We start from the raw sequence: 25,855 nt of genomic DNA, 5'->3' as shown, positions 1-25,855 counted from the left end.
GCTGGTGCCTAAGTCTGGGGCTTCAGTGCCCAGGCACTGACCAGGTGTCCCCAGAATCATTGTATTTCCCATGGGAGGTTCCTGTTATGTGTATACACACAGGAAGAGTGAGTGACCTTTGGGTGTGTGTGCTCACAGTTATCTCCTTAACTCTGCTGGGAGGGGATACTTATCTTCCCTCTTGGAATAGTATTATTTCTGGGAAAAGAGCTGGATTCTTGGCAGCCTGTATAACTGGGTAGACCGTTGCCCTGCAATTGAAGTCTCTCTTCCCTGAAGACACACTGAAAATGCATGCCCAAAGGCTGTGTGCCTGGAGTTGCAGCAGTGTCCAACCCAGGTAACTGTGAACTGTCCCTCATGGGCTCATCCACATCTGCAGAATGGTGGAGTTACTCAGTAATGTGAACCACGATAACATGCCCATGCCCAACTGGAGTCTGTAAGGAAATAAACAAGTAAAAGGATTTGTTCAGAAACCAAAGTTAACAGAGATGCCAGACAAAGGCAAAATGATAATCAAGGGTGAGTGTGTGCATGCATGCCTGTGTGTGCAGGCCAGGTGTCAGCCTCAGGGACCATCCTCAGTCACTCTCCACCTTATTTTTTGAGGCATGGTCTCTCACTAAAACCAGAACTTGCCAATTGGTCAGCCAGTCAAAGAGATTTTATTCCACCTCTCTGGTGCAGAGGCTGGGTGCCTGCCACTGTGTCTGGCTTTACACATGAGTGCTGGGGATTCAAACTCAAGTTCTCATGCTTGCATAGTGGGCACTTTAACCTCTGAGTTATATGTCTAGCCCCTAGGTATGTTTGGGGGGTAGGCAAAGAAGGTGACTCATTGTATTAGAGATTTATACCCATGCTACTGTTGTCGCCTTCCTCTTCTAGAGACAAGGGGAACTAAGTAAGGATCAGTTCTTCCAGGTATACTCCAAACAATGAAAGGCACCATGGACATCTGTGCCATCCAACAGTGAAGCATTCATTAACCTACTCATTTAGACACTCTTGAAAACTCAATCAAAACAGTTTTGATTCCAGAATGATTTGTCTGAAGATTGATCGCTTTTAGCTTGAAGATCTTATTGGTTGTTTAGACGTCACCAACCTTACAAATGGGCTCTCAAACACAGCTTATGTAGCAAAGAACCCCCACATCCCTTGGGAGTTCACCCTTCACCACATCTTAATTTGCAAGAGAAATGCAAAGCAACAGGGGATGACTCGAAACAAATACATTTACTTTCTAAGTTGGAATGTAAATCCCAATCAGGCACCTAAAGAGGTTCCAGGAGAGACCTGAGTGATGTCATTGTAGTACACTGCCTCAAAATATTAACTTTTTTTTTGGTATGATCCACTTTTTCAGATCGAGTTACATCTTCCAACAAGTAAGCGGGGCTGCTCGAGAGATTCCCCCAAGCTATATAATTTTTGTAAACTCATAAAGCAAGAAATCACAAGCAAGATCACCACAGCATTGTTTATCATAATTCTCATGAAGATTCATTTAGGGGTCTGTTACATCAAGGGTGAGTTTCCTGTTTGTTCCCTTTTTGTATCTGAGAGTTGGTGGAAGCTGTTTACTCTGAAGCTTCAAAGCATGGACAGAGGTTTCAGTGTACTGACTCACTTCTGCTGTCTCAACCTCTGAACTACTACAAAGCCAAGGGCCAGAAAGACTGAAGTGGCCAGAGAGCTAGCTGGGCTCCTTGCTGCTAGTATCAAGTTAGTATCTGTGTCTCCAGGGACTATGAAGAGCTGTGATTGGGGCCCTTCTATCCTAACTCAAGTGAGTTCATGGTCTTCTTCTGCCTTTGTTCTTCCTATCAGCTTGTTTATTAAGAGAACAGATTACTTAGAGTCACACACCTAGCAAGCTGTTTTGGGACCCTCAGATGACATTCCCACTGGCTCAGGACAACAGTGAGAAGTGGGTACCAACACTACCCTCCATGACCATATTCCCCAGGAGTGCTGCCCCGTGCCAAGAAGTGACCAGGGACAGTGTAGGACTGGAAGGGAGATATTGCAGCTGCAGACCCTGGGGAAGAGGTGGGCCCTGGGGAAGTGGCTGTTCTTGCCTCTTGGATGGGGCCTGTGAATGTGACCATAGGTTGGGATGTTAGCCAGGATCCTACTAGTTACAGCTCCAAATTTGCCACCAGCCCACACACTAGCCCTTGCTGGCCTTCCCATCTTGTTCTCTATAGTTCCCTCCTCTGAGCTTAAGACAGCAGCTTCCTGCACTTCCAACTATACAAAGACAGTGGGAACAGCAGAGGCCTGGGCTGCCTCCCCTCACTGCTCCTCTCTGCACAACACCAAGGGAGGAAAGCCAAAGGCTATTTGAGCAAGAAAGGAGAAAGAACCTGACCGACCACTGGCAGGTGACACTTGTACCTGTGCACTCCTATCTGATGGTGTCTCCAGGCTCCTGTGGCCTTGGGTGTGCTGACTCAGTGAGGAGGAACTGCGGCCCTACCCTGTGACCTTGCAATCTATCCTGGGGTTGGAACCTGAGCTTTGGCCCATGTTAGGCAACAGAAAGAAAATTGAAAAACAAAATCCTGTGACTAATGTTTTGAGCTCTGGCTTCCCTGATGCAACAGCCCAGTGTCAGAACCGAAGCTGCATGGTAAAGCCAGCAGCCCTCCCTCCCCTCCTCTCTCCTCCTCTGGCTGGAAAGCACTAATGCTGTCCAGGGCGCTTCTGACAGATAGCATTGGTCACACTGCCAAGTAGAAGGAACTGGAACTAGGTTTCTGATCCCTTGCCACTAAGCCCTAACAAGACCCTAATGAGCAGTGTCACGAGCTCTTCTGAAGAGAAGTCACCAGGTGCCAAAGAGAAGTCACTGTGTGCCTGTCTTGGGGAGGCTGGGGGATCAAACTGGCAAGAGCTTGTCAAATGCTGAGCATATGCTAGACACCAATCTGGTCCCCCTCTATGCCCCCTCCAGGTGCTCCTTCCCTGCTCTGCTCTGTTCCCTTCTCCTCCTTCCACTCATCATCTCCCTGTCATTGATTTCTGGACTCAGCTTGGTTTTTCTCAGCTCCCCCACTCCTGTCCCTATTTTCTTGTTCCCTTCTGTGTTCTCTGCATGAGTAAATTAAACAAAAGAGTCAAGATTGAGCCAAGTCAGCCTCAATCAGAAGTCACCTTAACCATCTCCAAAGTTTGACTTAACTAAGGAGTGAAGAGCAAGGACTCAGCTTCCTATGTGGCTTCACTAACAGAATTATACGTAATTATGTATTAGATATAATTATATAGAATCCTATATATATATAATTTTCTGCCAAAGACCTTCAGTGAAAAAAAGCTTATCCTAAGATAAACATGCACACATAGAGGGCACAGAAGAGAAGAAAATGGGAGGACAGGAGAGGAGGAGGGAGGGAGGGGAGAGGCAGAGGCAGCCACTGGAATGCATCAGCTTGGATGCACACTTCAAAGCAAATGCTCTGCCACTGAGTCACATGCCCAGCCCTTGTTTTTGTGAGCCGGTGTCTCACTATCTAGAGCAAGCCGACCACAAACTCATGATTCTCCTGCCTCAACCTGTTGAGTACCAGAATTACAGACTACATCAACGTACCAGGCTAATACTCAGAAATTCCATATATAGGAGCTTGGGAGATGGCTCAGTGGATAAGAACTTTGCAAGTGTGGGGGACCGAGTTCGAGTCTTCAGCACACATGTAAAAACCTAGGCAAGGCAGCCTAGGCCTGTAACCCCTGTATTGGCTAGGGATAAAACAGGTAGATGTACAAGAGCTTGCTGGCCAGCCAACCTAGCCCAATGGTGCCCAACGGTGCATTGATGAAACAGGGAGTCTAATCCACTGCATCTGATAGAGATGTGAAGTCAGAGAAAGCAATAGAAAGTTTCCTGTATCAATTAGGTGTGACTGCATATGTTATGTGAAGCAGGAAGCTGGCAGTTCCCTGTCTTGTCTAATTGTATTTTTCACAAGCCCCTTATGCGGTGACTTCATGGGCTTGTGGTGAATAAACGGGTCTATTTATGAAAGGTCTGTTCCCAGTCCCATCCTGTGGCCTCAATCACATTTTTGCAGTCCAACAATTTGCACTGTAGATAAGCAAATCTAGGAAATTAGGATGCTGCCGGAGCTTGTGCATAAGGGGGAATGAATGCAGAGGAGAGGGGTACACGAGCAAATGCTTTCTAGTAAACCTTTCAAATCTGTATCTCTTCCAGAAGGCTTTTTATTTCAAAACCCATTTTAAAAGTCAATGATCATTAAGCATGCAGAGATTTAAGTGGGTTTCCGCTTCGTATTTCATTTGACACACTTCCAAATTGGTGTCTGCTTGTTTGCTGCTTTCACGGGGGAGGGGTACAGACAGCTAAACCTACAGGACTCTGAACTACAGACCTTACCTGCACCTTAGATATACCTAAACCCAGTGCACATCTGTTCTCTTCATAGCCCCAGAAAGGGAGAATGCAGGTCTCCACCATGGCATGACACTTCTGCAAAGCTGCACTCCCCTGCCCCCACACTTCTGCTAGAGAGAACTCCTAGGTACAGGTGTTTCACCAGCCCAAAGCCCTACCTTGTCTCTCTGAGACCTCTAGGTATGGCCTAGTCCAAATAAATGTTCTCCTGTGACACCCATTCTGTTGTCCCTTCCCTGGAGGAAAACCCCTGCCTGTCTGTATACTCTTGGGGCTATCTATGGATCAACTCCCGCCTGCCCTCCCTGATTTGTTCTTTCCCTTGATCCTCTAGTGTAAAGAGAAGCAGTTGGCAGCTTGGCAAGGTGACTCTTTTATAAGAGCATGTTCTAAGGTAGCACACCACCTCTTCCTGGCCAGGGTTAACTGCTGGTACAGGATAGAACGCCTTGGTGCTTGGCCTCCACGGTCACCATTCATTACACAGTCTTTATCTTTGTGCATATCCTGGAACAATACTCTTAAATAAACACTCTTTCTCTGTGGTTATTTACTTTGTGTTTCCATGATCTCAATGGGACACAGAAATGGAGGAGACAGAAGACTTAGCAAATAAGCATTTGCCACCATCTACGCACAAGGGGACAACTGTGAGGGATAGTGTTTTGTTTTCCAAGGGAGGCACGTCATTGACGTGACACAGTCCATGTGTGTGAGCACAGAGTGACTTAGAAGTTTCCATGTGACCCAGAAATCCAGATAAGCCTGTATCCAGTGAGCAGAGGCAGCAGGGCTTAAGGACAGGAGGCCTGTGTCACTGCCCAGCCTTGTCTGCCCCCTGAGCCTTGGGACCTTGGGCATACCCTTGAACTTTCTAGGCTCTCAAGTGTAATCAAAGAAGACTCCAGGTTTTATGCCTGATGTTTTGAATTATGGATTTTTTTTTACCATGCATCACTACTCAAAACCACAGTCATGGTGCCATGGGCAGATTTGTTTACACCTGGGGATATTAAAGCTCAGTTGGAGAGATTATTGAATCCACAAGTAAAAAGACAGCAGTCATGGACAGCCATCTACTAGAGATCTACCCACATTCGCCAGTGAGAACCCAACTGCCAACCTTAACCACCTCTCCTCAGCTCATCCTTGTCAGCTAGAAGCACAAAGGTCCACTCACAGCAAGCCAGATTCCCATGAGTACCTGCCAAGAGGAACCACGAAAGAGGACGAGGAAATGCAAGCTCCCCGGGGCCATTGTGTTTATTTGTACTGAAGCTAGACTGGCTCCATTCTTACCATAGGACAGCAGGTGTGTTCTTCTATGACACCCAGAGGATGATGGGACATTTTCCCAGTGGCCTGGAGAGAATGAACCTATTTCTTCATTTGGTTTATAAAAAACAGGCATACAGGTAGACATCAAAGATACTGTCTCTCTTGCATTTGTCTAGACTGGCCTATGACAGAGGCAAGTCAGAGGAGTTCCCATGTAGTCAGATATAACTGTTCTCCTCAAAATCTGACCCTATCTGTTCCTTCACATGTACAGGCACACAGCTCATAGGGCTGAGCACCCTTTAAAACACACACACAAACATTAGAACTTTGGGATAGCTACATTGGTAGCACAACCATCTGGTAGAACAAAGCTTCTCTGGGATTGTCCTTTCCTTGTCCCAAAGGGTCTCAGAAATCATCCTGTAAAAACTTACCCTCGTGCTAAAGCCGAGTGTGAGGCAGTACAGTGGCAAACACACTGGAGTCCCTGAACACTGGAGTCTGGGGCAAAAGGATCCAAAGATTGATGGCAGCAAAAACCTGTCTCAAAACCTTTTAGTGTCTCTGAACTTAGAAGGCAGCATGTGTGCAGCCGAGAAGCCCATTCTTTAGCCCCCAGGAGAAGGGGGTGCAAATACAGAGGACACAGCACTCTTTTTGAATAAAACCATCAAATTTTAGGGTGCATTTGATTTTCTAAATGAATTTGTTGTGTGGATCTGTGTGTACAGGTATGTATACATGCCTGTGTAGGTGTGTATACAGGTATGTGTACATGAGTGTGTGGATGTATGTACACATGGATGTACATGCATGTATCTTTATATACAGGGGTGTGTGTGTGTGTGTAGGTATGTATACAGGTATGTGTACATGCCTGTGCAGGTGTGTATACAGATTACAGGTATATGCACATGGTATGTACATGTGTGTGTGTATCTGTGTACATGTGTGCGTAGTTGTGGGTGCAGATGTGTCCCCATGTGTACATGTGCAGGTGCATGTAGGTCAAAGGTCAGCTTCAAATACCTACATTCCTCAGAAGCCATTTACCTTGTGTTTTGAGGCAGCTTCTCTTAGAGGACCTGAGGGTCACTAATTAGGCAAGAATGGCTGGCCAGTGAGTTCAAGAGACCTGACACTCTCTGCTTCCCCAGTGCTGGGATGACAAGACTATGCCACCATGCCTGACCCTTTTGTGTGCATTCTGGGTCTCGAGGGCGTGTCCTTATTCTTGCTTAGCTCAATTGATAGCTGTCCTACCAGCTTCAAGTATTGTGGCCTCAGTTTGTGCATGTGGTCAGCTTGTAGGCAGCATAACATTGCTTCCTAATGCTAAAGGCAATGACGAGTTGAGTTGAAATAGCTTTAGTGACAGTAGCATTCTCAGGGAAGACTTAGGAGCTTACAAAGCTTACTCCTCTGTAATTGCATGCATTTCATCTAATGATATTGATAATATCATTCACAACAGGTAGCATAGAAATAGCACCTGTAAACAACCCCCCATGACCAAGTTCACAGGATAAATAGGCAAAATCCATACTCAAGAAGAGCAATTTCCAATAAAGACTGACCATTGGGTTACATGTGTTCACCCCACTGGATGGAGGAAAGGAATCATAAGGAATTCCTTCTGAGTGGACCTATGAGGAGTTCCCAGAGGAGATGGGCCCTGAGTCAGTGGGCAGGGTGGAAAGAGCCATCCTCAGAGAGGGTGGGAGGTGTCTTAGTGAGGGTTTCTATTGCTTCGATGAAACACCATGACCAAAACACAAGTTGGGAAGGAAGGGTTTGTTTGACTTAAACATCAACATTGCTGCTCATCACTGAAGAAAGTCAGGACAGGAATTCAAACAGAGCAGTAACCTGGAGGCAGGAGCTGATGCAAAGACCGTGGAGGAGTGCTGCTTACTAGCTGGTGTCCCATGGCTTGCTTGGCCTGCTTTCTTATAGAACCCAGAACCACCAGTTCAGGGATGATACCACCCACCATGGGCTGGGCCCTCCCCCACTGATCACTAATTGAGAAAATGCCTTACAGCTGAATCTCATGGAGACATTTCCTTAACTAGGGCTCCTTCCTCTCTGATGACTCTAACTTGTATCCAAGTTGACACACAAAACCAGCCAGCACAACTGACCCCTTGTCATCTTGACACACAAACACATCACTATTAGTCCACATCCCTTCCTTTCCTATTCATCTCCAAGATCTCACATTAAAATCATAAATAATTTTAAAAGCCCCACAGTCTTTACAAATTCAAACACATTAAAATTCCAATCTCTTTAAAACATCCAATCTCTTTTAAAAGTTCAAGTCTTTCATCTGTGGGCTCCTTTTAAAATCAAAATTAAATACTTTGTTCAAGAGGGAAGAACCACCACTCTGTCACAATCTCAGCTAAGCAAAATCAAACTTTAAACAGTATAAATAACTCAACGTTTAATTATCTGGGATTTACTCATGGTCTTCTGGACTCCTCCAAAGGGTTTGGTCACTTCTCTAGCTCTGCCCTCTGCAGCACACACAGCTTGTCCTCTAGGCTCCAGCTATCTGCTCCACTGCTGCTGCTGCCCTTGGTGGTCATCCCAGGATACTGGCATCTCCAAAACTCTAGGTTCTTCTGCTGCAACTGGACTGTACTTTCACCCATAGTTTCTCAGAGGCACTCTTCATGGTTCCAAGCCTTACTTTCTTTGCATGACCCCTTCAGTCCTGGACCTTCAACTGCTACTGAGGCTGTAGATTCACCAATAGCATTTCCTGGCCTCTCAAGTGCCAAGCCTCAGCTGCTCTCCATGTCCCCTTCATGCCTTCAAAACCAGTACCACTTAAATGACTCTGACACATTACTAAGTCCTGTTGCCAACACAAGGTACAGCCATGGCTACCTCTGGAATACAGCTTCTCTGTGCTCTCAGAAAATACTTCCCAGACGGTATCACCTCAGTAATGCTGGTCTCAATCACTGCCAACTTCTTAGCTCCAGCTGACCAGCATCAATTGTCCCAGTAACATGAAGGTTTCACTTTAGTAGTTCTAGTATCTTGTTAATCACAGCTGATTCTTCAGCCCCAGCTAAGTAGAACTTCAGAATTTTAATACAGAATAACAACCCTGAGAGAGTCTTTAAATTTTCCACTGAAATTTCACAAGCCAGGCCTCCATCCTCTACACTGTTCTCAACATTTTTGCCTTCCAAGTTCCTAAAGAACACCCCCACTGAGTTCTTAACACTCAATGTCTTTTCTAGTACAAAGTTCAAAGTCCTTCCACAAGCCTCCCCAAAACATGGTCAGGTCTGTCACAGCAACACCCCACTACACTGGTACCAATTTGTCTTAGGGTTTCTATTGCTTCTAAGAAACTCCATGACCAAAAAGCAAGCTGGGGAGGAAAGGGATTATTTGGCTTACACTTCAACATTGCTGTTCATTACTGAAGGAAGTCAGGACAGGAACTCAAACAGGGCAGGATCCTAGAGGCAGGAGCTGATGCAGAGACCACGAAGGGGAACTGCTTACTGGCTTGCTTTCCATGGCTTTCTCAACCCACCTTCTTATAGAACCCAGGACCCTCAGCCCAGGGATGGCACCATCCACCATGGGCAGGACCTGCCCCCATGGATCACTAAATGAGAAAATGCCTTACAGCTGGATCTCATGGAGACATTTCCTCAGCTGAGACTCCTTCATCTGATGATTCTAGCTTGTGTCCAGTTAACACACAAACCAGCCAGTACAGGAGGGTAGGACAAAAAGCCAGGAAAGAGGGTTTCTTCTTCCTACAGGTAAGATGCTTTCCTGGCCAGGGTCCAAAAATTATACCGTCTGCTTCCCTACCTCACAGGCTTGCAGAATGATACTGAGCTCTTTGGATGACAGCCCAGGATCTCCAGCTCCCAAAAATCCCTACTGGGATTACTTTCCTCCATAACTGCATGAGCTAACCCCTTCCCCAATAAATATGTTCACCTACCTGTGTGTCTCCCTATCTGCCTGTCAACTATTTAATCTGCCCACCTATTATCTATCTATCCATCATCTACCTAATCTCTCTCCATCCCTCAACTATCTACCCACCTGCCTATCATATCTCTAAGACACCCATTTGTCATCTATCAATCTTCTCTCTATCTGATCCACCTATCTGCCCATCCCTCTAATATGTCCCTCCATTTTCACCATTCATTCCATCTAGCCTGTCTTCTCCCTCTCTCTAGGGAACACTAACTCTGTCCTCTCTCTAGCAGAGAACCCCTAAGGCTGCTCTCTGCCTTTGGTGCAGGTCACTAGGAGACCAGACACATGTTTCCACATGGCACCCAAATTCTGTATATGTGGACCTTGTATGAAAATAGTGCATCACTCAGATAGCGATATGCAGGGCACATCTGGTACCGGTTGTGGTGACAATCAATCCATGTAATAAATGATTCTATGCTTGAGCATTATATTGAGATGTCATTTTCAAGCCTGTCTGATAGATGTCAAATCAAGATTTCCATTCATATTCCTTTTTACCACATTCAACTGTGTTTCTTTGAAATATTAGGTAGGCTCGATAGCCACAATGTTTCCCCCGGGAGCTTGTGTTTGAAAACTTTGTCCCCAGCTCATAACACTGTATTTGGGAGTCATGGAAAGTTTGGGAGGCAAAAACCTAGCTGGCTCTCTGGTGGGTGGAGCTTGAATTGATTGACACCGTGTCTATCAGGTAGTGGCACCTACCGTTGCCTGCCACCTTATAATCAGCATAGCTATGTGCTCTGGTGTGCACTTCTTGCCCAGCCTGTTTTCCACCCAGGTGGAAACAGCTCTGCCTTTGAGGTAGGAAAGCTTGAGATTTCTATAGCATGAGACATAGTTGGAGGTGAGGGCTCAATTGCATCAGTGACAGTAAGCCACGCTCCATGTAAAAGGAAGGTGTGCTGACTCTCAGGTTAAAAGGCTCCTCTCTGACTTCTTTCCTAGGGTGGATGTCCTCTGACAGCATGTAACCTACTATCCTGGGTCTGAGCACACTCTATTTGCTCTCCCAACATGAGCACCACCAAAGATACACACAATATGCTTCCCTCTATAACCAAATCAAATGGAGAAACATGGATTTGCTGCCTGCACTGTGAAAACCAGAGTCACCATGAAAACCTAAGGCCTGCAAATACTGGCTGTGGCATGCCCGAGGGACGCCCATTCCATACTTGCATAGCACTTAGCTGTAGGTGCTTCCCCTGACAGATGCAGCCACACCTAGCCATGCCTGTCCCATGCACAGACTAAGTCCACGCCGTCACCTTTCCTATGTGTGAAGCTGGGAGACCTGTAAGTCTCACTTAACCAGAATAGGATTTAACCACTGGTTTGTGAAATATAAACAAAGATGTATGACATTTCTGACACTAGGTGTTGATTTTGGATGATTCCAGCCTCTCCAGTGGCCATTTCCTGGGTAATCAGGTCTGGGAACGGTAATTTGCCATTCACAAGTCACTGCAGCTTGTGTGACCTATTTAGGAGGGGAAGAGGGAGGCTCTCCCAGTTCTGATCAATACCTGGACCTCCTTCAATAACAATAACAAGCACTAGCTTTCACCTCTCCATCTTCAGTGCCAGCATCAACGGTGGCAGACATCTAGGACGTCAGCAGCCCAGGTAAGACTTCCGGTCCCTGTGTAAGCCTGTGCTGCTCAAGCCAAGGCTGCCTCCTGGCCTGCGTCTCAGGTTTGTCTCGGGTGGAGACTGGAGCATGCCCTTCTGCTAATGTCAGGCTAGGGACACTGGGTTCTTCCGCACCGTGAAAGGGATGGGACATGGTCGGTTAGAGTGGAAAGGAACACCACACTGGAATAACCTCCCTGGCCAGGACTTCCTTCCACTTCCACTTGCTGAGAGATGTGCAGAAGGAACCCTGAAAACAGAGCCACCATACAGATGGCAGAAGGGCATGTAGGCTTCCATTGGGGTGCACAGCTCAAGTGGAGTAGTAGCGGTGTAAAGAGTATGGGCCAGGTTCAATTGCTCAGAAGGGGAGGAAGGAAGAAACAGGGAAGGTGCTCCTGCTGTTGCTTTATATATTCTTCATATAAAATTATTTTTTAAAGAATTTTTAAAAGAAACCACATAAAAAGTTATTTTATATACATAGTCAATGTTTCTGAACTGTATTGATCACCATCCCTGCAACATCCTCCTCTCACAACTCCTTGTCTTCCATTCAAAACAAAAGAAAAACACTGACTCCAATTAGCACTGCTCATATGTGCACATCTGTGGAGCTATCCACTGGAGGATGGGCACCCTACTAGAGCCCATACCCCTGAAAAAAACTCAACAACTTCCAAAATCTCCACAACTAGAAGTAGGGCCTCAGGAACCCCTCTGCTGACTGGCTTGGGCTTGTGGGCAGGCAACAGCAGCTGCTCTGAGTTCAGAGTTCACCAGCCATGTTCTGTCCAGAAGACGCTGTCCTGATGCCTCTTCTCACAACGTTCCTGCATCTTTGAGGGGAGGGGAGTGACGTAGAGGTCCCATTGGAAGTGGGACACTCCACAGTCACTTATGCTCTGCACTTTGGCCAGTCATAAGCTCTTCAGAAGAACCAACTTTATTTATGGAGAAAACTGTGTGTCCTGATTTCCTTCCATGTCCTCTTCAGCTGACGCTTGTAAGATATAGTATCTGTCCAATGCACATTCCCTGTTGTGACACCTGCATGCACTATAGAGATAAAAAGCCAAGAAGAACTCAGTTTGCAGTTTCACCGATCATTTTTTGTGGTTTATTAATTTATTATTATTATTATTATTATTATTATTATTATTATTATTATTGCATTTAACTTTCTTTCAAGTTTTCTTACAAGGTAAATCAGAGCCCATGTTTCATTCATTCAGGGTGATTGTTCCCTCAGAGTCACTCATTGACATAAATGCAAGCCCAGGTATGCAGGTATAGTCCCAAAAGGGATCTAACAAACTTGGAACATCTCAATTTTTAAAACAAAAAGGTTAAGTCGTTTTTCTCTTGATAGTTGTAAGACAGTAGCATCTTTTATTTCATGGAAAACAGATCTACATAGTCTGTCAAACAGACCCTGTTTGTGCATAGACAATCTTCCGCAACACACACCAAGAGTCTCTATAGAAACAGGGGTAATGAAGAGCATGAACTCCTGTATGCCCCGGGTTAAGAATGTCATCATCTCCATGCGAGCATCTGGAAGTTGACATCATGTGCCCACCCAGCACTCTCATTTTACAAAGTGACACGGCTGGTGGAGGAGTAAGAACACGGACGACCACCACAACGCCATGCTTTCTTGAAATAAAATGTATCCCCTTCACCTGAAGAGAGTCTTCAGACAGGACATAGTTCTCTGCCTAAGTTTCCTTTCCTATAAAACAAAGGGAGCAGTATGTGACTCCCAGGGTCAGCGTGCAGCCTCAAGGTTGTCTTCCTAAGGCAGAGGCCCCCTCCCCAGGCTCAGGCACATCTGGGTCTCATTGTGACCCAAGTGTCACATGCTTCCTCTACATACGCATTCTGTTCTCTATTCCTACTTCTCTGTTCAATGATTATTTTTTCATTCCTCCCATCATCTTAAACAGTAAGCCTTTAGGAGTAGAGTGTAGGTGGAAAAGGTCATCGGGTCCTGACCATCCCCAGGACTCTCTGTCCCTCCCAGAGCTGACCCATTCTCACCGCTGTCACCTTGGTTCATTGTCTCTGGGTGACCCAGCATGCCTCCTGAGTGGCCAGCTGAGTTCACTGAGCATTCCACCTGGAAAAATCTCCACCTGCAAAGAGCATTGCCCCATAGACCTTCACTTATGAAAGAGTGTCACACTCGGGACCTGGTGTACCTCTGACTGCTCAGTGTTATGACAGCACACAGAATGGTCCCATGTGATGACCTTCAAAACTAAGGCCTTTGTAACCAGATGAGATTTTTTTGTGAACACTCAAGGTGGGATTTATGTTTCATGGGATAGGAAATAGTAAAGTTGTTTTAATTTCTAAAAATTCTAAATTAAAATAATCTTCATTTTCATATTGGACCAGCAGGGTAATTTCCAGACTTGCCTGTGTGGTTTCTCTAGTATCTCCCCCTCTCCCTCCCTCCTCCCTCCCTCTCCTCCTCTCTCTTCTCTCTCTCTCTCTCTCTCTCTCTCTCTCTCTCTCTGTCTGTCTCTGTCTCTGTCTCTCTCATACACACACACACACACACACACACACACACACACACACATCTCAGGTGCAGGTTGGCATGTGTGGACGTCTCAGGTGTAGGGTGAACAGACCTACCGTGGGCAGCAAAGGTATACAGGCTGGCAGAGGAAGAAATGGATGATCCACTTCCCCAGGGAATGAGAAAATGAGTGAACCAGACAGAGAGTAGACAAAAAGGAAAGAGGAATTGTGGGAGGCAGGGACCCAGATGCAAAGGATTTCCCAAGCCACCAGGTATCAAAGGCATCTAGAAGGTGGTTGGAGAACTTCTGAAGATAGGAGGAGGGTTTCAGAGTGGGCCAGGACGGCAGGGCACATTTCTAATTCAGGTGAATGAAAAGCAGGCAGACAGTACCTGAAACAGACACTCTGGGTTTTGCTGTGTGTGTGTCATCTATGTGATATAATGTAAGAAGAAGATGGTCTCTGAAAAATTGCTACAAGATGTTCAGTCTGAGAGCTGGAGTTACAATGATAAAAGATGACAAAGGACTTTGTAACCCAGCTCAGAGAACAAAGAAGAGCAGTTCTAGAACTGACATGATCTGGGCTTCAATCTAACCTTTGTCCTTACCCCCTAGTGACTTAGGTTTCTCTCACACTTACTTTGACTTGCTGTGTAACATGGTGAGCACCACGGACGTTAATACAGTCAAGGATTGACTATATCCTGCTCCATCTACAGCAAGAGCTGGGGACATCCTTACTCCCACTGTGATAACACCACTATCAACTAGAAAAAGAAAAGCATGCCTAATGAACATTTAAGATTGGGAGCATAAGTTTAAAAGAGGGGTAAGTCACAAGCTTGTTTAAAAGTATAGTAAACACATACACACAGAGAGAAGGGGAAGGGAGAGAGAGGAAGAGGAAGGGAGGGAAGGAAGAAGGGAGGGAGGGGTAAGAGCCAGAGAAAAGGAAAGAGAGATCCCTTAAAAAGAAAAAATCAAAATGGTAGCCATTTAAGTGTCTGGCTTAAATGTTAAATGTAAAAACGATGACGAGAAGAGATATGATTTTGTGGGGACAGTAGAAAATGCAGCCAAGGCACTATCTGATAATGCAGACAGGGAGGCTCCTTCAGAACCTTGTCCTCTTATGTGGGTTGAGACACTGGCACACTCAAAGGGGAGGGTCGCAGGGGGTACATTTCTGAACAGTTAAGGACAGGGTCACCTCTGATTGTCTTCTGAAGGAGAGTACTTGGTCACAGTACTCTTGGTGTAACCTGAGCCTGTACTTGGTGACTTACAACACCTCTGAGGCAGGGGTTCTCTCCCACGAGGAATCATGGAGTCCTGCAGCAGCTTTCATGAGGCTATGTGGTGACAGAATAGCAGAATGTGTGAATGTGATATCCTTTCACCCATGGGTTTGGTCTCCAGACTCCATCCAGGCAGCGAGAAGAGTACCCAAGGCAGTGGTGAGATGGCAAGCCCAGAGTCTGCTTCAGCTGGAGCAGTGCAGCACCTGGAGCCCAGTAGATACCCCTGGGCTGCAAGGCAGCCATAATAGGAAACTCCCTGAGGAGAGCCTCATTTACAAACTCCAAGACTGTACATCTGAATCCCCAAATAGGGACAGAATGCAGATTTGGGTTTCCTTTAAGTAATTGTGGTTCTGGATTATAAAGAAAGGCTGTGTTTCAGAAGACATATGGCTGTCATCGTGTACCTTCTGTCTCATCAGCCCTTTCCCTTGCTGGACTCCAGTGATGCCCCCGGTCCTGCATGACTTTAATAACACATGCTGTTATTTTGTTGCTGACATATGGCCCTGTTACAAAGATGAGGAAGGAGTATAGGAGAGAGTCCTGACTTCTCTTTAATTTATTATTTATTTAATTTAATTTATTTTACTTAAGTGTGTGTGTGTGTGTGTGTGTGTGTGTGTGTGTGTGTGTGTGTGTATGCAGGTGCCCAAGGAGGACATCTAATCTCCAGGAGCTGGGGTTACAGGAGGTTGTAAGCTGCTCTATACAGTTGTTGGGAACCAAAGTCCAGTCTCTTGTAAGAGCAGTACATCCTCTTAGCCACTGACCTGTCTGTGTAGCCCAATTCTGACTTTATCTTTCTAGTGATCAAGCTAAGGAGCCCATCTCCAGCAACTGTGCTGGCCCATAAGAGCTGAGCACACCAATCACGACATGCCCAATTCGTTCTCACTTTTCATGATAATTTGTCTAAGTCTCTGACTGGTCCACAAACTTCATTCTACCTGGAGCATTCTGCCTGTGCCTTTGTTGACTCACATCTCTTGCAAAGCAAATCCTCAATGGAATCTCTAAAATGCTGGAAACTATTTGAATAATCTTCCAGCTTGGCCACTCAGTGATCACATGCACCCACACCAGCCAAACTGTGGGCCACGGCGTCTTTGTGCTTTGTTTTGTTTTGTTATTATATAGTCACACTTTTGTTCTTAGGCTGCTCTGAAAACACAGCAAACTGGCTGGCTGGCTTGTTTGTTTGTTTGTTTTCTCCTCAAGACTTCATAGTCCTCCTGTCCCCATAAGTGTTATAGCTAGCTGCTCTCTTTCTTAGAGCACAAGAAACTGGCGATGGGGGAGGGAGAGGAAGAGGTGTTGCAACACTGTGACTTCTGGGGATATACCTGCATGTAACAGATATTGAATGGAAACAGGACACAGGGGGCTAAGTATACATCTTAATTGTGGTGCAAACATGTCACCAGGTCCAAGATGTCTGGCAGGATGCCCTACCCCATCAACGTGATCAATGAAAACCCCTCAAATGTAAAACTCCCTCAGATACTGTCTGTTGTTGACTCAAGTTTGAAGGATGTGGTTTCTTTCCGTGTCCTCTGCATTCTTCTATGAGGCTGTTTATCCGATGTATGGGGGATTTTTTTTTTTTGTTTATGATAGCTAATGGTTAACCATTCACCAAGGACAGGAGTCCTTTGTACCTATTATTGTCAAGCATTTGTTTGGACTGCCTCTGACCCTTGGTACCTGAGGGGCCTGCACTGGAACCTTTGAAAACAGCCCATTGAGAGACTGTACCTGGGTGTCTGCTGGAGTCCTTCTCTCTGTCATTGACACCTCTTACTGCAAGAGAGAGGGGCAGGGTGGGAGGTGGGGCACCAAAACTTATGTCTCAATCAGAAGAGCAAGATCATTGTCACTCAAGGCAAACAGAACTGTCCTGGGTTATATATGGATAGATTCCGGAGAGAAATTCTACATTTTTTAGAAGCAGATGTGTCTTCTTTTGGGACCGAAGAGTGATGGGAGCAGTGTACATACTGAAAAGCCGGAGCTGACGGAGCAACCATGTTCCTCTGAGCACTGTGTGGGTGGTGATCCAAGTCCTTCCTCCTGGAGCAGTTGAGGGGAGTACATCCATAAATCTGATTATTTGGTGACCACGGTGCCTCAGCTTCCAAAACACAGGCAGGTCCAAGGAAGAGACTTGGGAAGCCACCACACCCGGTTTAATCATTCACCATTGAGGCTCCTCTTAGATGAGCAATTGACTCAGTTTTAATCTCTCCTCACTCCCTCATTCAGTCAACAGAAATTTATTGCAAGGTTACCATGTGTGGAGTACTCACTGATCACCTATGATTCATAACCTAGCCCCTGGCGCTCGCGAGCATGCGCGCGCGCGCGCGCGCGCGCGCGCGCGCACACACACACACACACACACACACACACACACACACATTAGCTTCAAAACAAAGTTGTAAATGGGCTGGCCTCGTGTCCAAGACAGATGATAACTGTGAAGAGTGCAGAGTAGGGTTATAATCGTGTAGGGTTCAGACAGGTCATGGATGAAGCCGTGTCACCGTTTGGGTAAAGGAACAGGTAGTAAGACTTTGAAGTGGTCACAACACCCAGAAGAAGAAAGAGGCAGTAAAGCACCAGAAACAGGGTTATAGTTTGGAGAGTTCTGCCATGTAGGAGCATGGAGAGCATGATTCATAGACTCAGGGTCCAGAAGGTGGATGACAAAGTTTTCCTCATTCACTAAAAGCTGTGGTGAGCATCCAAACAACAGAGGAAGAAGCTGCTTGTCAATCAAACTAGAGTATCTGGACTCTGGGATGAGAATGTAATTTTCTAATTGGTAGGCAATTCGAGAGTAACCAGCTTTGTGACATAGTCCTACTCGAATTTAAGAACTTTCCTATGTCCTTACTTCATGCTAATCTCAGAGTGTGCAAATCTCTATAAACACTAACCAAGAGTTTCTGCAACCTTCAGGCATCAGCAGGTCTAACGGAAGTCTATCCACTCAGATCTTCAAACCTTCGCTTCATCAAAGACTTGGATGGGAACAACTTGACTGTAATACATGTCACCAGCCACTCACTTCAGAAGAGACTAACCAGAAGTAGCAACTATCACATGTAGAGACCCTGAACCAGGACAGTCTGATGCAGAAAAAATGCTGACTTTTGCACTTTAAAAAAGGGGAAGGAGGTTTCTAGAAGAGGTAAATGACCCAAAATATGAAAGGAATTTCCATCTGTGAGAAGTGTCCAATGAGCTCCCTGTGGCCTTGGCAAACAACACACATTCAAAGAGGACTATACTAGGAAACATACATTCATAGCCATGCACATAACATTGTCTATTTCTGTAGGATTCTGACTGCAGTGGATTTGTGGAAGAAAACCAATAAAAATGGATGAAAAGTCTCCTGCTGTCTCAGGGCTCCTTTATTCTAAAAAAGCATTTTCAACCACATGATGCAACTTAGAGCCAAGTTTTACTCCAAAATAATTACCTTTCAGGAAACACTGTTCTTGTTTTTTGTTTGTTTGTTTGTTTGTTTAAATTCTTATTCTTATTGATTGTGAACACAGGCAAGAGCCATTTGGAACACATGCTATAAACGAACAAACGTAGCTTGAAAATTGTTTTGGATATCTGGCTTTTTAAAATGCTTTAAAATCCCAATACTTACAATGAAAGTGAAGAAAGATGCTAGTTACACAGGTGGGGTGAGCCACGTTTATCTATTCACGTGCTTATTATCTTACAAATTCTTTCATAAAACCTTTATCAACCATGTACTATGTGAAGAATAGGTTGCTCTTTGAAATTATGTTCTCTAGAAGAGAATGGGCTATTTACTTTATGGCTGGTTGAAGTGTCCTTTCAAAACACAACTAAAGACAGTGGTGCTGTGAATCTCCCATCATCTCACATATACTTTAAAGCAACATCCTCTCCAAAGAACTGCTCATCTGGTCTCCCAATCAAACCAGAGTCTCATATCCTGTAATGCCGCCGACTTCTGTATTTATCCTCACCCGAAATATGTTTAAATCAGACCATCTGTGACAGCATTGCACAAAAAAAAAAATCTCTTATCATTCTGATTCATTCTCTGGATGATCTTCAGATGTTTGAAAACATGAAATCCCAGCGCGTGGAAGCGCAACTTGGTATTGCTTTGTTCTTGTTTGTCTTCAGATATGATTTTCATCTTAGCTGAAGGCTGAGAGTGCCTCATGGCAACCAAGGAAACCTAGCTCACTGTTCAAAGTTGGTGGTGAGCTGTCGCCAGGAGGTGAATGTGGGCAGAGATCTGGTGAGAGGCGGGAGGGGAAAAGGGAATGGATATGATCACGTTTCCTGATATACACTTGTGGGATTCTTTAAGAGTCATAAGAAGGCACTTGTGTTTTTCACAATCATTGTATTGAGATGTCATTCATGTGATGATACACTTCACTTTCAAACTGTATAATCCAGGCATCTAGTTCATTCAGAGTTGTAAAACCACTATCTGTCATCCTCTCAAAACAATACTCAGGAACAGTGACCATCATCGTTTCCCTCACATGCCCCTCCAATCTCTTAGCAACCACCAGCCTACTTTCTCTTCGTGGAGTTGTCTATTCTGGACATTTCAGTATAAATCAAATCACTCAATATGTGGCCTATTGCTACCACTTCTCCTTAGCATAACGTTTTCAAGGTTCATGTATACCACGGCATGTATCAAGGCTTCATCATATATATATATATATATATATATATATATATATATATTATCTGGTAAGTGTTTTATGGCACAGACACCCCAAATTTTGTTTACTGAGCCATCTGTTGATGAGTGCTTACTTCCAACTTGGCCCGTATGGGTAAAGCACACGAGAACATTTGTGTGTGGGTTTTTTTTTTTCGTGTGTGTGTGTGTGTGTGTGTGTGTGTGTGTGTGTGTGTGTGTGTGTGTAGACATCAAGTCCTCCAGTCTCTCGGGCACCTCTCCAGCTGTGGCATTACCGAGTCACGTGGTAACTCCATGGTTCAGTCTGAGCAACTGCCAAACTCTCTTTCAAAGTCTATGTACCACTTTACATTTCCCGGGGAACGTGGGCGAGGACTCTGACCTCTTCACCAACACCTGTTTTGGAAAGTTTGTGCAACTGCAGCTAAATGATGTCTCCTCGTTTCTAAGAATTCGTTTCCAAGAATACAATGAGAACACACCATTCCAATTTCATCAAGAAGAGGTAAGGAATGGAGTCTCTTCCAGCTGGCAGTCTCTCAAATCGTTGTACGTTCTGCACACCGGGTTTCTGGGAAGATCATCTCTTGCAGCCCCCGTATACTCTCCTTGGGTCATGTTTGCTCTCAGATGTTTCCTGGTATACAAGGAACGTCACACAGGGACCTTCAACTACATCTCTCATGCAGACAAAGCACACAGTGTTCAAGAGTAAGAATCCAACTGGTGTGTGATTACAGAGCCGGGAAGCTTAGCACTTCTGACTAGGATTCATCCCATACCACCTCTAGAAGTTATTTATAACTCCTAGCTGTAATTTTTTTTTATTCTCTTGTGACTACCGTGTATCTTTTCTAAGGGCTGTGTCCAGTCATCTGATGAAAATTTTTTATAGTGTCCACAGCTAAATGTTTCCCTTAGGCACATTCTCGGGGCAAAATTAACATGCACATCATGCTTCAAAAGAAACAGGACAGCCAACTCAGAGAGCCTCAGGAATGTTTTGATCTGGGTGTCATGTTCGACGTGTGTCCCTTTTTAAACTAGAACAGACTGCCCACATACCCCCCCACCCAAATACCTAGAATTCTATCAGAGCACTGTAGCAGGAAAATGTTCAAAGTAGAAGAGTTCAGCCTTTCCCATCATGAGGCTGGAAGAAATGAAGGACTATAAGACATGCACGATGGGCATGTATATGGAAAAGCAGGCAGGGTTTTAGGGGAGCACCTGAAGAGTGCTGGACAGATTACTCAGGGGTGCAGGAATCACACATGGCTAACTGATACTGTTACATTATATGCATGCCTATTGGTACATGTGTGCACAGGATCCGTGAATTCACACTCAGATGCATAGAAACATACTATTGAAGCCCAACATCCATACATTCTTAACCTCACCTCATCATGCATGCAGATACTGCCGCGTTACTCCTCAAAAATAAGTTCACTACATAATTTAAAGTATCTTTTAAAACCCACTGCACTTGCCCAGGACTCAGCCAAATTCCTTTCACTCTGTTAAGACTGTGTATGACTTGCTGTGGTTTGAATCTGAAATCTCCTCTCTCAGGCTCGAGGTTTGAATGCTTGTTCCCAAGCTGGTGGCTCTATTCTGGGGACTGTGTGACCTTTGGGAGATGGAGCACAGCTGAGGGAAATAGATTACAAGAGGCAAGCCTTAGAAGTGTTCTGGCTGGCACACACTCCCTACTCTTGTCTGCCTCTCCGTTCCCTATGTTAAAAATCATCCTCACTACTCTCTCGTCACAACAGGCACGCTCTGCCATGCCTTTCTCACTGTAATGGACTCCATCCCCCTGACACTGTGAGCCAGCTTAAGAGCCCTTAAGTTGCTCTATTGTGTATTTTGTCACAGACTCACAAATATAATGATCATACTTACTGTCCTATATATTCAATTAGTGTCATGGATTGTGACTGGTGGGTTTTCTTGAGAATCAGAGTAGGACTCAAGCAGAAGGGGATTTTGATCTGCAGAGGCCATGAACATCTTCTGCTTTGAACTGAGAGGTGATGCTGCTGGTCAAAACCTCCTGGTGCTGCTGAGATCTTGACGTTTAGCATAACTAACCCAGCAACATGCTTTTTTATTCTCTGAGAGAACCCAAGTCACTGGTTCTATTTGCTGAGAGATCTCAAAAAGCAGCTCCTTGCTACTTCAAGAGCATTGCTAGAATTCAGGGGTATCTTTAGTATAGCCTCAATTTACCCAGGCCACCTTCTCAAAATTAATAAGGTCAATGTTACCATTCCAGCTGTCCACGAGGGTCTAGGATTTAACTCGTACTGTGTGTTCCATCCTACCTGGCAGTGAGCCCCTCAATTTGCTTCCGCCACTGCTACAGGTAGTTGGCTGTGGTCCATCTCTCTTTCTAGCCTCTTCAGCATTAAGGTGCAGGACAAGAACCAAGTCTAGAACATTGTATCATCTTCTATGTCATTCTGCTTACAGTGCCATTGTACGATCCAATCAGTAATGGCAGCATGCCCTTCACACCACACACCACTGTTTACAGGGGGAGACTATGCTGGAATGGGGTATATGTGTACTGTCTGTATGTCTATCTGACTATATGTCTGTTTGTCTATGTATGTGCATACCTATGTGTGCCTGCCCTGCCTGACACTTAATGGATGCTAGACAAGTGTTAGGAATTAATTTTTACTTGAAGGAACAGATGTTTTTAGAACAGAGATTTTTTTCCCACCAATCTTTAGTCCCATGAAGCTCTCTGATTGACACACAAACACACACACACACACACACACACACACACACACACACACACACACTTTATAGAATCTCAAACATTCTACACATTAATTTGAATAACTCTTTTTTAACTCTTTTTTTCTTTATGTGCATTGATGTTTTGCCTGTATGTATATGTATATGAGGGTGTTGGAAATCTGGAACTGGAATTCCAGACAGTCGTGAGATGCCGTGTGAGAATTGAACCTAGGTCCTCTGGAAGAGCAGCCAGTGCTCTTAACCACTGAGTCATATCTCCAGCCCCAGATTTTGAATAACTCTTGTCTAAGCTAAGCATTCAGTTTTATTGAAATGAGCTGTTATTTTAGTTAAAAACTCAAAGTTCAAGCATGCCCTCTCTGTTCTGATGTTTCCAATGACTCCATTGTCTTCCCTGGAGACAGATATATATATATATATATATATATATATATATATATATTATATATATATGTATCAAGGGATTAAATAGAGCAATTAAATGAATAATTAAAAAACAGCCATCACATTCACACCTCTTTATTTAAAAGAATTTTAGCTGGATTCTATAACAACACTCAGTTACAAATGGAAAAATGAAACATACACAGTGGTAAATAAATTTGCATTTTAAATTTTAAAAGTTTGAATTTGGCTCCTAAACATCAGCTTTGCAGGCTTGATATGAGGAACCTACCCACCTTTCAAATCAGCTTAGGAAACAGCCTAGATATGGGTGTCCCTCCAAATATCCATTTTCAGAACTCACTAGCTATATGTGTTCCTTTACTATAGCATATTTTCTGCTCTAGCTACTTGAGCTAGCTGGAAAATGTGGGTACAGAGCTAAGCAGAGGGCTCCTTCCTGGTCCAAACACTTAAAGGCCCTGCTTACCAGCAGCAGGAGGAGAACAGGCCCACACTTCTTCCTCTTCTTTTCCATACTGTCAGTGCTGAGTGTTGGTATCTGGCTTCTTCAGTCTGCACTGAGTAGAGAATGCAGAGGAGTGGCAGGAGCAAAGCCTTCAACAAACCGCCACCCAGACCCAAGTGCCACTATCCTCTGGAGGACACCCATGTCGCTGCCTTGATGGCTAGTATGATTTTATGGACCCAAACAGAGACCTCTGGTTATCTAAAATTCAAATCTCTACTCAGGCAGTCAGTCTTCCAGGCTGGATCGAGCAGTCCAGTGCTCTGGACAATTCTGTATGTGATAAGACTAATCTAACTTGGCATAATAAAAAAAAATCACTAGTGTGGAAAACCTCAGAATCAGCATATTTGCCTATGTTTCTTTTCAGGTGGAGGAGTATTTAGTGGGCAAATGGTCCCTAGACTCCATCAGTGGACAGAAGAGTGTTTGGGAGAATGAGCAATGAAGTACTTTTTATTTACAAGATTTCAGAGCAACCTGGACACGGAAACGTTTCCCACAGCCCAAGCCCAAGCCCAGAACAAGCCATTCTAATAAATAGTGCGTGGTTGTAGATAAATGGCACAGTCATGGACAGAGCTTTCTGGAGAAAGAGCCCCATGTATCATCCTCCTTCTCAGCTGGTTCTCTGGTGCCAGACAGCTCTTCCCCCGCCCTCCAGCTCTGCACACTGCTTATGTGTTTGCATTTGCATGCATCTACGTGATGGTTTTGCCTGGTTGGCTTTCCAACTTAATGATAGGGCACTTGGGGGAAGATTAATGTCAGGAATGTATAGGTTCAGCAAATTGCAGAAGAGTCTCACTCTACAATTAATTTCCCTTTCCCCCACTCCAAAAGTGTGAAGGATGAGTGCATGGAAGCTGTAATGATGCCATATCACTGGTCAGTAAGAGCTGGGGAGTTGACACTGACAATAAAGAGGCTATGACTCTCAGAAGGATTTACAGGCTATCCCCTGTCCCCTATACCATCCAACTGGCTGTGCCTGCTCTCTGCCATTTCCCATTCAGCTAGCTGTCATCATTGGACAGAAATCCTGTAAGCAGGCTGGCAACGAGCTCAGATGGCATTTCCATTAGGGCAGCTGCCAAGCTTTGCCCCTAGTACCATCAAACTGTTCCTTCATCATCTCCATGGAATGCAGAAATTTTCTAATGTGTGTAATGAATGCTACATCCTTTTTCCCTCAAAGACAATACTGTAGGTGGACAAGGGGAGATTCTGGATAGTTGACCTTATCAGACAGAGAGAGATGAAGGATAAAGGAAACAAATCTCCCTCCTATGCTTCCCTCCTGGGAGTGCTGAGGAAGCTGAGAGAGGGGAGGGAGAGCTAGGGGTTGGGGGTACTAAAGGCAACTGACATGCAGGCACATTTTTTAAAGGTATGGAAAGGTTCCAGTACTGTGTCACCCTTGCATATAACCAACTGACATTGTCTTGACCTCATTGTATGACCTGCTCCATTTATCCCAAGCTCTTGCTCTTTTCTGTATACACACAATGTTAGCCTCTCTGTCAAATGTTAATTCAGATATGTGACCCCTCTTAGGAATGAGTATAACAAATACTTCCGTCCCCTCAGTCCCAGAAATCTAGAGCTGGCCTGCTCCTGGTCTTTGGGACCTGGGATGTCTACTCTTCATCCATCTACAGAATCTCTCTGGACCCAGCTTTGTGAATACCCTCACTCCCTCAGAGGCTCTCGCCCTGAATGCTGGGAGCTATAGATATCCCTGGGAATCACCGAAGCTTAATTGAGACCTGGGCTTTTAAAAATCAAATAAAACAAGACAAGAAAACACTTTCTTTTTCATCCCAAGCAGATGGTGATCTGGAAGGGAAGCAGTTCCCTGAGGTTGAGCCACCTGCTTCAGGGTGGGCAGGGGCTGAGTTTGCGGAAAGCCTTAGGGAACAGAGCTGTCACATCTGTCTCCTAGGAGAGCCAGACTGACAGAGGAAGAGACTTCCATATCAGTGGCTGGAGTTGCCCTATAATGATGGACTGTCCTGATGGGAGATGTCCTTCTGTATATATGTTTCTCTTATTGGTTGATGAATTAAACACTGTTTGGCCAATAGAGTCAGGAAGATACTCGGGACTAGGAGATGAGGAGAATTCTGGAAAAAGTAGGCAGAGAGGTGCCACGAGAAGATGCTAAGTAGCCATAAAAGGAGTAACAGGTCCAGGAATTCTCCAGTAAGCCAAGACCACATGGAA

The sequence above is a fragment of the Cricetulus griseus genome (assembly GCF_003668045.3).
Source record: "Cricetulus griseus strain 17A/GY chromosome 1 unlocalized genomic scaffold, alternate assembly CriGri-PICRH-1.0 chr1_1, whole genome shotgun sequence".
Taxonomy (NCBI): domain Eukaryota; kingdom Metazoa; phylum Chordata; class Mammalia; order Rodentia; family Cricetidae; genus Cricetulus; species Cricetulus griseus.
The sequence above is the reverse complement of the archived record's forward strand: the minus strand, read 5'-3'. Positions refer to the sequence as shown.